Source organism: Protopterus annectens, chromosome 12.part0 (genome assembly GCF_019279795.1).
Source record: "Protopterus annectens isolate FY-2018-M chromosome 12.part0, PAN1.0, whole genome shotgun sequence".
Classification (NCBI taxonomy): Eukaryota; Metazoa; Chordata; order Ceratodontiformes; family Protopteridae; genus Protopterus; species Protopterus annectens.
Window position 1 is genome coordinate 1,248,314,945 of NC_056746.1, and position 14,309 is coordinate 1,248,329,253.

Consider the following 14,309-nt stretch of genomic DNA (forward strand, 5'->3'; position numbering starts at 1 on the left):
GAAAAAAGAGAGAGAGAGAGAGAGAGAGGATAAGGGTTGGGTGAGAGAAAAACAAGGAGAACATTAGCAACATCATATATGACATACAATGCATTGATACAATTATTTGACTCAATTCTGTTACCTTTACTTTTAAGACTACCAACTCCTAACAAATAACTTTTTTACTTTTAAGACTACCCAGCCAATAACAGATGCACACTATACTACAGTTTGCAGCAAGCGATCCTTGATGTGTGCATATATTGCACATATGCGTGTTCCAGTTATACTAATTACAGTATATAGCAGGCCGTTAGTGCAACTGCTTTAGAGCTCTGATGTTGCATTGCAATATTGATGAAAATGTAACAGTATTGTATATTTGGCAGATCTGTTTTTTGAATCCACAATCTCTGACTACTCTCTAATACTGAACTGTTGTTTTGGCCTACAGACTAATGCCTGCATACTTTCCTGTTACATTTGAGAGATTCATGCCTAATTTGACACAGCTGTATAATAAACCAAAAAAGGTGTCTAGACTTGTAATGCTACAATAACAGTACTGTTTGGATGCATACATACTAAGTGCTTCTTGCATCCATGCCAATCTAGTGGCATGTATTCATGCATTCAGTTTCCAGTCTGTGACTGCTGCAGAAAAAACAGAACAGAACACCATTATAAATACCATTCCTGACTATATTCAGCTTTTAACTCTTACAAGTAGTCTCTGTAAGTGATACTTACACATCTGTGGGGTCTCCCCAGTCCTACATTCCTTGATCCAAGATTTGCAGGTATTCCTCTTCCTCATCCGGAGGTCTCTGTAGTGATTCCTACATTGATCACCAGCTTGGGGGATACTGGCAGCACTGGTCAGAGACCAGGAAAGACTATTTCATGCCTCTGACTTGTAATCTGAGCCACAATAATCCCATTGCAATAGCCCGGGCCCATGTTCATTCACTAGGCATCCAACAAACACTTTGGACTCCTGGACACCCCATCTTTGAACAGGGAATCACAAAACCTCTCCACAAATGTCTGCCATGCCTACTATAGTTCAAGACCAATGTAGCATGATGTTTTTCCACCAATTGCAGGTATCATGCTTAATGAATGTGCACACTTTTTGGTTTTGCAACATTTGAAACTGTTGTGCATCTCTTACCATTGTGCAAACATGGTATTCAAGAGTGTCCTCTGGTGGGCAATGTGTTTGTGCGATGGCCAATAGTATTAATTGAATGCATCCAGTTTATGTTTGTGGCTGTCTGGGTCCTGTCTGCTACCTGGGTCATCCATTCATCCAGTTTGTGCACTGTCTCTCTATGTGCAAACCAGATGAGCATAGCCAAACCCATTTGTGCTAAGTGGTGCATAACACAAACAGTGGACACCCAGCCAAAACAAACAAACAACAGAGAAATGGTTGAAATGAGGAAAATCAATCTATGACATACACAGTAGAAAATGTTAGTGCACATGAGATACTTCTACATAGGTTTGGATTTCAACTCTCACTCCAATGTACTTTCATAAAATAGGATGGGTGTCTTATCCAAACAGCTTTGCAGCAAAAATATGAAGTCATTACTTACACAACTGAATGTACACTGATATCAAGGCATAAACTGTTATTTGTACATTTATTATATTTAATATATTTGGATGTAGTACACTTACTGATCACACAACCTGTTATGATTATTGCTTACAAATATATAGCTAATATACAACTCTGCCTTACATTTCTGTGTTTCTTGGTCATTCATCAGTTATCTTACCAGTACTCAGAGACATGCAGTGTGTAAGCCAGTCTATATCATTTACCTTAAAATGTTTTAGGATATTAGCTGGAAATACTATGATATGCAGTTGCCATCAAATGAATGGCAAGTTGGATGGCACAAACAAGGATAGACTGCTCTTTGGGGGGGGAGCAAAGGTGAGTTCCTGTTATGGCACGTGCAAGGGTACACTGTCCTTTTGCAGGGGGACCAAGTTGAGCTGCTGTTATGGCACAAACAAAGATATGTCACTCTTGTTACTCTCCTTGTTTTGCATCCTGCCTGTTTGATCTTGTGAGGGCTGTGAAGTTGGAAACTGCAAGGTGTCTCATTACTTTCTAACTTCTATCGGTAATGATTTCCAATTGCAAATGTATGGTGCTAAACTGAGAGCGTGTACTGATCATCAGTGCTTTGGAGAAGTATGACTGTGTGAATCTTTGATACCTGAGGCCTACTACTTGCTGATGGACACACACAAGTCAAATAACTCTCTACTGTGACATGTTACATTAGTTACTGTACAAATCTCCCACCTTCTACTTGCTTACTGTACCAAATGCTGAAAAACAAGGACATGCCATAATATTTGTATACAATGCAGTACATGTTCAGGACTTAACTTGTAAATGCAGCAGTTACCACAGTGTTAGTTCAGGGCTGTCTATGATGCAAGCAGTACAGAGCCAATACATGGGGAGGTAAAGGCTCTGTCTCTGAGTTGCTGGAATATATTTATGAATAATGTGAAGCAAAGGCTTTTACCCTTTTATCTGTATGCATTAGTTAGAAGTGCACTGATGGCATGGCCTTGTTTGCCAAGCCATTTCAGAGGTGCACATGATTGACAATACATGAAAATAGAATGCTGTGTGATAAATACGTACAAATGTTTCAGTGACAGGTGCTTTGAAAGCACGTTTAGTATTTTAAAGATGTTCTAGTAGCAAAATGGTTCATTTGTTTGTTCTTTTGTGGGTGGGGGATCAAAGAAGAGTCACTGTTATATCACAAACTAGAATGGACTGTTCTTTTTAGAGGGGGCACAGCTGAGTTACTGCTGTGGCTCATACAAGGATATTTTGGCTTGCTACTCTCTTTGTTTTACATCCTGCCTGTTGTTAGTATTTCACAGTTGTAGACTGTTGTATGTTTTTCCAGTGAGTAATACTGACTGCATACCTTTTCTGTTATATCTGGAAACTGTTACATTGTAGTTATGTGATACTTATGTGTATTATCATTCTGTTGTCTTTTAGGACACAAACAATGTCAGTGAGCTGGAGACCTCCATTCAGAGATGTGGAAAACAATATCATTGTTGATGCTCTCCACCAACATGGGACATTTCTGCTGGGAAGGGGCACACAGGCTACAATTATGGCAGCACATTGTTGAGAGCATCAATTCTGTGGCCGGCCACAACTGAACCTATAAAAAGGTGCACCACAGGGCCACTGACATGATACTACTGCATGGAGGCAAGCAGCTGCAGTTGCCTGAGACCAAAGGGTAAACAGGGGAGGGTCTGCTATATAACTACCTCTTACCTCCGGTGAAGAGCTCCTGATGAATATCTTCCATCATGACCACTCACGGCATAGTGGACCACAGTATGTCCTTGATGTGGGTGCCACTCATTCTGAGTCTCAAGAGGAGCTTCTAGGTAGGCTTTGTTATATGATAAGCTGAATAGTGTTGTATAGTAAAACAATTGACATAAATATTACTTCTGCATCACATGTCTTTTTGGGAGGAGGATTGAAGATTGCTACAGCTACAAGCTTAATTTGTAGTCAGACACATTCTTGTTGAAAGTACAGTTAATGCAGATATAAATGTGTGCATATATTACCCCCCATGTCTTACTGTTAAATGTGATGATGTTACCCTTACCTCTTGCTTAACTTCTTTCAGGACAGTCAGAAACCCAGCAAGATATGCCTCCTGCAGAAGGTAAGCCAAATAGATTTATGTCAGTACTGAAGATCAATTTAAAGAAATATCATAATGTGTCATTTTAGGCCTGTTGTGTGTATTGCTGTACTGCCTGTAATAGTGGTAACACTGTTAGTTGTTTAGCATATATTGCACTATATTAGTGCAGGCATTAATGTATTCCTGTATGTCTTTCTTTTTATCACAGGTGATCATGAGTGTGGGAGTGTGGGCCCTGTGCCACCTGATGTCAGTGTCTCTGGAGACAATGAAGATGATGGTGGCCAAACTGAGGCACAGTTGGGGGGTGCAGAGGTTGAATCTGACACAGAGATTGACATCCAACCACCCTCTTCATTTTCCCTGGACACAGCCAGTAGGCCTACTCCTAACAAGTCCACTCAGCCCACAGATATTGGACAGGTGGAGGACAAGAATATTCATCAAGGAAGTGTGTCTACTGAGGCTTCAGTGCCTGTTGACTCTGGTCATAGCCAAAGTGTGGATGAAGTGCCACGCAAGAGGATTGATAGGTGTTATTGAAGGGGACCTGCTGTGTCTATTCCACCTGGGGCAGGTGTCTCTTCCCATGTCACTCAATGTATGTTTAACGTCCTCATGGAGGCAAAGGCATGTTCAGAAAGGTGCTCCAGACAAATGCTAAGGATTGTAGATGTGGCACAGTCTGACATGAGTGACTGCTTCCGCCAAGTTGCCAATGCAATGAATCAGATGAATAACACATTAGAATGAGCGGTGTCTGTGATGGAATGTCTGCTGGGAGGGGAATGGCATCATCGTGGGCATAGGTCAGCCACAATATCTGCTGATAGCCAACATGGCCATGCCTGATCACACTCCCATAATGACAACACTTTCACTGCTCTGTCAGTGAGTATACTCTCCACACCCAGACATAGCAGGCCATGGAATTATGTTCCTGGATGTTCCCGTGAAGGGAGCATGCCCAGCAGACATCAGTTGCATTCAGATAACAGCACTGCATCTAACCTTGGGCGTGGATATGCCAGTGTAACTCCTGGCAGAGCCAGTTCTTGTGGTCGAGGGTGACAACAATGAACTGCCAACTCTACCTTGCACAGCTCACACCTGTCTGACATACCAAGATGTAGTGCTAGCACTGAGCTTGGCTGTGTTCATGCAGACTCTCACACAGCACTTTCACATGGAGGACCCCTACAGACACACACACAACAGTTACATGTTTCAGCCTGCCTGCTTCCCTTTCTTGCTCACACACACTCACTGACTTTTTGTGTCAGCCTAGGCCTCCTGCCCCCCCTCCACATACACAACACCCTGTGCAAGTGATGATAGCTGTACCATATCCCTGTTTTCTTTCTTTTGGGTTCAGGGATATAAAAGCTTTATGACTGATGAGGGGATGCATAGCTACTTTAATGCTTAGTATATCTGCATTTGTGTTGTTGAACTGATAATTTTACCTGTCACTTTTATTTGCCTTGCCAAATTATACAATGGATAGCATCATCATTTCACTAATTTATAGTTCATTTTCTTGTAAGGGTTGTGAAGTCAGAAACTGCAGTGTGTTTCATTACTTTCTAAATTTTCTCCTTAATGATTTTCCAGTACATACGTATAGTGCACATTATAAGTCACACCATCGCATTCAGATCTCAGGATTGTATGACAGCATTGTAGTCAAATCTCATCAGAACAGTAACTCAGTATAATGCTCTCTTTTGCATGTATATCAACAGACACGTAGCAGCTGGACAGACCACAGGGCTTTCTCATCAAGATAACACAGAGCCTACCAACCATACCATGATGTATGTATATAGATTAAAATACATGTCACTGTAATCTGTTTGATATTGGATGAGGTGGCATCTGCCTAGCCTCCTGGATAATATCTGATCATGTCCTGGTGGTTTGACTGCATATGCAATAATTTGATATAACCAATGACATTAGTATTGTCTGTTGAGCATAGTGCCCCACGTGCTGGTGTAAAATGCTTTCTGTAATGTCTCAATGTTTTCTGTAATGTAACAGCTCATACACACACACACACACACACACACACACACACACACACACACACACATGACTGCAGTGAGAATAGAACCCCTACCTATCCATGTGCACAGACTACATACCACAGTACGCAACTGTAGCATTGTCATCGGCATGTAGTTAACATAGTATTCCAACAGTGCCATGTAGGTGGTAGCACCCATCATGTAGAACAGGTAATGGTGTGCACATGTGGACAAGTGTTATCTTGTCTATCCTGTGATATTCACATTTCCAAAGGTATTCTGCAGACCCTCGGTGTATCACCTAAGCAAGAAGGTGTCTGTATACATATCGGCAACAGTTGCCATACACCTACACTGGATGTCCATCACTCACAGACTTTGCTGTGTTTTAACATGTCTGACATATACTCCAGACATGAACCCTCACCCACATTAATTTATCAAAGCTTTCATGGGTGTGTGTCACATAGTTGGTCTAGGACACAGATCACTGCAGTAGCCTGCATTGTCACCAACATACATGTGTGGCCTAAGGTCTGGTAAGTTGCGGCACATGCTGGCAAAGGTAACAACTGTAATCATATGAGGCAGGCTTCACACATAGGAACTATTAAAGGTCACAGGTACATATCTGTATGTGGCACACACATACCTGATGTGTGCATTGAAATTACTGTTATAATAATATGTCATACAATAATAAAAGCAAAACACACAACACATTGACAAACTGTGACAAACACACACATGTCATTTGTTGGATTCAAACCCCTACCTATGTTATGATACTTGAGAAAGACACATTAGCACAGCACACTATTCACATTACTGGATGACTTACCTTCTCCTGCTGTATTTATAGGGTGCTGACATCATCAGTCTTTCCAAAGAGGAATGTACATCTTTTAGTGCGTTATCCCAGTCTTCAAAAAGGCCATTTCTTTCACAGAGAATTGCATACATACACACCCCCCTGCCACCCCACACACACAAAACGCTTGCAGGATTCAAACCCCTACCTATGTTTTGATACTTGAGAGAAACGCATTACTATGTTCCACACTAGAGGTAGAACCCTCATTTGTTAAGATCAGACCATAAACAACTTTCCCTGGACATCCATATCCCGTCCCCACCCCCAGCCAAGGAAATCACTGTAAAGAATTTCTCAAAAGCAGACGTTGCACTTGTGAAGACTGAGGTGGAATACTTCAAAGGCCCCGTTCTGGAGGATAATACAGCCCAATCTGCAGAATCCTTTACAAACGCATTGTATGAGCACCTGCAGGTATGCATTGATCAATCATGCTATCCCAAATAAAACCATGACTCCTCCAAAACAGGAGACCTGTCTGGTTGACCCCAGCCATATATAAGCTGTACAACAGAAGGAGGAAGCTACTACATAACAGCAATATCCCACAGAGGGAGGACATCTCTGAACAGTATTGGCAAGACACTTCAATCCCTCATATAATCATCACTTGCACGTTTTGACAGTGAAATTGGCCAGACTCTACAGATAATCACAAGGCCTTCTTTAGTTACGTCAGGAATATATGTGGAAACAACCCAGATATGCTCTGAATTGTTGCATAACTGCACAAAATATGCCAGACCTACGGACATAGCCTACACCCTGGCAGACAGAGTCTGCACAAATGCCCCCCCTTACCCCCCAAGGGTACAGATGCCCATTCCAAATGAATGTAACCTCCCTGACATCACAGATGCACAGGTAAAAGGTGCCCACTCCACAGCAAATAACACAGCATATGTATGGGACCGGACAGTGTCCCAGGCTGTGTCCTACATGAGCTCTGAGTAGAACTGAACACTCACATTAAGTCACTGTTCCAACTTAGCCTTACTATGGGATATGTACCCTGAGAATGGCATACAGATACAGTGCTCCCACTCCACAAAGGTGGTGCCACAACGGACCACAGGAACTATCACTGCATAAGCCTGACTAGTGTGGTAGAAAAAACCTATGGAGCGTATTATCATGGAAGTCATAATCAAAAACATTGTGAGCCTCCAGACAGTGGATCACACACAATTCAGCTTTGTTAAGGGCAGATCTTGCCTCTTACACATAGTTCATATCTTTGAAACGGTTACTGAAGCCATGGATGAGGGCAAGGTAGTTCACACAGTCTACCTGTACCTTGCAGAAGCCTGCAACACAATACCCCACTCAGGCATCATACATATACTTACCAGCTTAACTATCAACCCCTATATCACTAGATGTGTTGCTATCTGCCTCAGGGATGGAACCCACATGGTCAGAATTGCAGGTGCCATGTCCAATTCCAGACCAGTTACAACTGGTGTCTCACTGGACTCAGTTGTGGGACCTGTCCTGTTTGGTATGTACTTCTCTGAGGTTGAGACTAACTTGGAGGGATTATGTCTAACAAATGTCACAGATGACTGCTAACTGGGGGCCATAAGCAACACTGCAGCTGACACATGCTTCCTCCATAAGGGTCTCACAGAGATGGATGCTTGTTGCCAGAGCCATGGCCTCGTGCTAAATGCTAAGACATGCATAGTCATCCCCTTTGGGGAAAACAAGATGCACACAAATCACCACATAAGTGGTAATCCATTAAGTACAGAAGATGTATTTACAGATTTGGGGACCAACATAGATCGTAACCTCTCCTTTGCTAATCACATTGACAGAGTCATTGCAAAGACCTTTATATAGCCCTCCTTATCACATGGGGGTTTGCATGTAGATCATGGGAGGTCATTGTGGCCCTCTACTAGTCACTCATCAGGCCCATGTTTGACTACAATGGCCCTTTTGGGGTGTACCTTACCCAACACCTGCAGCAACTACAGTGTCCACAACAGTACCTCCCCAAGAGGATCATGGGCTACACACAGATGGTCCTATGCAGCTCAACTAAAGGATCTCCAGCTCTACTCAGTTGCTTAACGCCTACTCAGAGGTAATCTATGCCTGACGTACACAGCCATGTCAAACCCAGAAGTAATGGACATGCTCCAACTCATAACATCCAAGACCCTTAGAGCTACACACTCCAGGGACTTAAACCTCAGCACAAAACTAAATAGGACATGCTGCAGGGACAGATTCATTACCCAGAGGCTCCCCTCACAATGGAATTGAATCCCAATTAAAGTTAGACATAGCCCCTCGCCAACACTCTTCCAGCAAAATCCAGCCACATGGAAATTGCAAATTCACCCCTGGGATCTCCACTGTGTCCCTGCTTAACAGAGGCACAGCAAACTAGCCTTAAAGGGGGCCTTCTGTGACCTACTTTACAGAGGCACAGTAGGCTACTCTACTGGAGAAGCAGACGCCAAATATGCTCTGCCTAGGCTTATGAATTCCTTAGGGCAGACAGCCTAGCATTGACCTCTGCACCTATGTTTATGTTGGGGATGCACAATATTTGTTGTTGATACTGTTTGCAGGTATTTATTGCCGTAGCTTTCCCAATTTCTATGAACAACTTGTGTATCTGCGTAACATGTTTGATCATGACAGGGTTCCATTATATTAATATATGTCTCTGTTGTCATTTAACTGTGTGCACAGGGCAGATTGCTGGATTGTGGGAGGTTCCTGGCTTAACACATACAACTGCCAGATATGTGTGGCCGACTGCTATACTCAGACATGGCCTAAGTGTGTGAGCATGCCCAGTTCAGGCTTTCCATGGTTTGTTGCCTGACGTATGTCTCATTTATCCAAGTGTGTGAGCATGCCCAGTGTGACCTTTCCATATGTTGTGATCTGAAGTCCACTACATTTGTGGCTGTGTGTGAACATGACCAATATTGACATTTATACTGTGTGTGTTGGAAGTCATGTTGTGTTCTTACTGCCAGACTCCTTTGTGTCATAACTCAGCAGGGATTGTGCTGTGCCTGCAGGGTTTCCATGGGATAGTTTGCAAAGACTTGTCAACATTCTTTCATAATGGCTGAACACTGCAATACTGTCATGGTGTACTGGTTCAGTACTTTCACTATGGTGCACAGTATCATGGGTTTGAGTCCCATCACTGCTTTAAATGTTCATACTGAGCAGACCAGACTGGTTAAGGGCCAGTTGGGCAACTATGAGCATGTTGCATTTTGTTCAGCTATGGCCTACTTAAACCAGGCTTGTCCAACATTGCTGTGTATTCACCAACTTGGGTGGACATTGCCAAACATTACTCCACATTGACCACAGTTGTACTAGTTGGTGTGTGTGATTCTGTTCATAGGTTCATACTAGGATATCTGCCCTAGGGCATTTATAATCCTAGCCAGAGTGTGTTTGGCTTTCAACACACATTTTAAGTGGAGTTTGCAATGACATTTTTCAAGGTTAGTATATTGTGCCTCTGTCTAACAGTGACATAGAAGTGATACCCAGGGTAAACCTACAATCTCCCATCCACTCATCCAGATTCCTCTTGAAGAGAGTCAGTGAGGGACTCTGGCTAACCTGGAGTGGAGGGAGCCTCTGGGTTATGAATCTGTCACTCCAGCATGTCCTATTTATTTCAGTCCTGAGGTTCAGGTCTCTTGAGCGTGTAGCTTGATGGGATTCTGATTTTCCAAGGTTCAGCATGTCCATTGATTCCAGGTTGGACATGGCTTTATACATCAGGCACAGATCACCTCTGGGCAGGCGGTATGCCACTGAGTGGAGCTGCAGTTTCTTTAACCGGGCAACAAATGGCATGTGTTTTAGCCCGTTGATCCTCCTGGTGAGGTACTTTTGTGGTCTTTCCAGCTGCTGCAGGTGTCTGATAAGGTACATCCAACAAGGGGCATTGTACTCAATTATGGGCCTGATGAGGGATGAGTAAAGAGGCACAATGACCTCCCGTGATCAAGATGTGAATACCTTCATGATTAGGTGGGCTTTATGAAATGTTTTTCTAAACACTTTGACCACATGGTTGTCAAATGAGAGATTGCTATCAACTTGGGTCCCCAGGTCCCTTATCACATCTTCCATACTTAATGGGTTACCACCTATGTGGTAATTTGTGGGCACTTAGTTTTTGCCAAAGGGGATGACTATACACATTTTTGTGTTTAGCTTGAGGACATGGCTCTGGCACCAGTTGTCTGTTTCTATGAGGCCATTTTGTAGGATGCTTGTGTCAGCTGGAAGGTCGGTTATGGCGCCCAGCTTGCAGTCATCTGCAAACTTGTTCAGCCACAGTCCTTCTGTGTTGGCCTGTATCTCTGAGAAATATATACCAAACAAGGGAGGTCCCAGGACTGAGCCTTGTGGGATGCCACTTGTAGCTGGTTTGGGGTCTGACATGGCTCCAGCATTTCTGACCATGTGGGTTCTGTCCTTGAGCCAGTTTGCAACCCATCTAGTGACATAGGGGTTTATATTGAAGCTGGTGAGCTTATCTATAATGACCAAGTGGGGTATTGTATGGAAGGCTTTTGCAAGGTCCAGGTAGGCTGTGTGGACGACCTTCCCCTCGTCATTGGCCTTGGTGACTGTTTCAAATGACTCAACCAGGTTTAAGAGGCAGGATCTGCCCTTAACAAAGCCAAACTGGGTAGGATCCAGTGTCTGTAGGTCCCCAATATCTTTATTTCTGAGGTCCATGATGATCCTTTCCATAGCTTTGCAGACCAAGCTAGTCAGGCTTCTGGGGCAATAGTTTGCAGTATCCATTGAGGCACCACCTTTGTGGAGAGGGATCACTGTTGCTGTAAACTGCTCTTTGGGTACATATCCTGTGGTAAGGCTGAGATTGAACAGTGGTTTTATGTTTGTGTTCAATTCTTCTTGGGGTTCATGTTGGACACAGCCCAGGACACTGTCTGGTCCCATTGATGCTGTGTGTTTTGCTTTGGAGAGGCTGGCTGTTACCTGAGCATCTGAGATGTCAGGGGGCCAGCATTCTGCTGGGATAAATATTTGCCCTTTTGGTGGGGGGGGGGGGGAGTTTGCACTGAACCTGTAAGGTCGGATGTTGGCAATGTCTGTGGGTTTGGTGTATTGTTTGTCATTTTGGACTAATTCTGAGCATATCTGGGAGTTCCCACCCAGGTTCCTACCATAACTAAAGAAAGCCTTGTGATTATCCTTAGTGTCCTATACAATTTTTATCTCAAAGATGGCCTTAGACGATTTTATGTGTGGACGTAGTATTTCAATAATACTGATCAGAGATGCCTTCCCTTTTTGGGATTTTGCTCTATCATATAGTAGCTTCCTCCTTGTATTGTATGTTTTTTATGGCTGGGGTCCACCAGACAGGATGCCTGCCTTTGGAGGATTGGATCTTGGTTTTATATGGGATTGCATGATCCATGCATTCCTGAAGGTGTTCATAGAATGCGTTTATAAAGGGTTCTGAGGTCTGGGCCGTATTTTCCACAGGCACAGGGGCTGTGAAGGATTCCACCTCGGTTTTGAGGAGTGTGACATTTGCTTTAGTGAAAAATTTTCACTGTGGTTTTCTGGCCATGGGCTGGGGTCGGGATGTGAATATCCAGTGAGATTACTCTATGGTCTGATCTTACCAGTGAGGGATACACTTCTGGTCTTGGGCATAGAGTCCCCATGTTGGTGATGATCAGGTCCAGTATGTTTTCCCCTCTTGTGGGAGTGGTAGCAAGTTGTTCCATAGCATTTGAGTTTATAAATTCTAGGAACCTTTGGGCTAGGGTGTTGCAGCTAGGGTAATGCTCCCAGTCTATGTTTGGGTAGTTGAAGTCACCCAATATAATGGTGTTTGGGGAGACCTTCATATTTTCATGTGTTCTCCAGTCAGCCAAGTGTGGTTCCTGGGTTTAGGAGTGTGGTCTGTAGCAGGCTATGAACTGGAAGGTGGTTTTACCCACTGTTAGTTGCATATGGATAGTCTCTGATGCTTCATGCTGTGCCACCAACCTGGAGGTGTGGGTATCTTTGACAAATATTGATACCCTCCTTTTGTAGTTTGTTCCATGTTTTGCAGCTGTAAAGCATGGTATGAGGTGTAACCTGTTAGTGCTAGGGTGCTCTTGGGAGCCTTGAACCAGGTTTCTGTTACTGCACAGATATCAACATTTTCCATGCTGAGGAGAGTTTGGAGTGCATGCATCTTGCAGTTTAGACTTCTGCCATTGAGTAGCACTACTTCTAGTTTCTTATCCCTTGTGATACCTATGGAGGTGGGTTTGTCTTTTGAGCCTAACCTACAAAAGGCACTATGGGGGTGACAAGAGCCTTTGGCAATATCCAACAAGCCACAGGTGACAGGTGAAAGCCATCCCTAGCGAAGCATCATGTCTTGTCAAGCATGTCATCCCAGGCTGACAGGCATTGGCTCCCCTTTCAATGACACCAATACTTAAGCCAATTGTTGTAATTGATCATCTTGTCTTCATATTGTGGCATCATGTTTGTTGAGGGTAGGATGATACTCAAGGTCATCAGGTTTGCATATACTACATGGTGGTAAATGCTGTTTAGCACTACCTTACATTGCTTAACACATGGCAATCATGCCTCAGGTGGTGCTGCAGGGCTGCCTATGTCGGATGCACATACTACACTCCCTGCACATGTTTGATAGCAGGTTGTTTCAACTTAGGCATCCCTTTCACTATATGTGGGAGTCAGAGAGAGGTATCATTTCCAGGGTTCCTACTGACCCAGTGTATGTGCTATGCGTTGCCTCTTTGCCAAGGCCAAGGCATACTGGGCACGCCTCCTTCTGCCTACTGAAGCAGGCTCAGGTTGTTCCTCCTCCGAGTCACGCCCTGCCTGTGATGGCCTTGGCAATGGTGGGGGGCTGTTTGGCCCAGGCCTATGCTGGTCCTGCTGCAGCTGTTTTCGCAAAATCATATTATGCAGCATAGCACATACCATGACAATTTGGGTACATGTAGTTGGTGAGTATTGCAAGGCTCCACCAGATGTGTCCAGGCACCGGAACCATGACTTGAGCACCCCAAACACATGCTCAATTACATTTCGTGTTTGTGTATGTGCCTCATCATGGCGTTCCTGTTCAGGTGTGTGTGCGTTTCTGATGGGTGTCATCAGCCACGGCTCCAGTGCATAGCCAGTATCCCCCACTAAGTGACCATGTGGGATGTCCCCATTGGCAAATGTCTGGTACAGCTGTGTCAGATGCCAGATATGGGAATCATGGTAGCTTCCAGGGCAGCCAGCACACACATTCATTATTATGCCCAGGGCATCACACACGACCTAGAAGTTGATGGAGGGGAAGCCCTTGCGGTTAATGTAGGCCCTACCCCACTCACCAGCTGGTGCTTTGATGCGTATATGCGTACAGTCTATTGCACCCACTACCTCAGGGTATTCTGCTATTTGCTGGAAGAGACGCATATTGCTGGCCAATACCTCATGGGAATTGGGGAAATATACATGATCACTGACATGTGCTGACATGGTATCCAGGAATTGGTGCAGTACCCTGGATGCTGATGCCTATGATATCCCCATCATATCACCAGTTGGTCTCTGGAAGGTACCTGTTGCTAGTATTCTTAGGCCAACACATACCTTGGTTTCCACTGGGATGGGTTCCCCTCT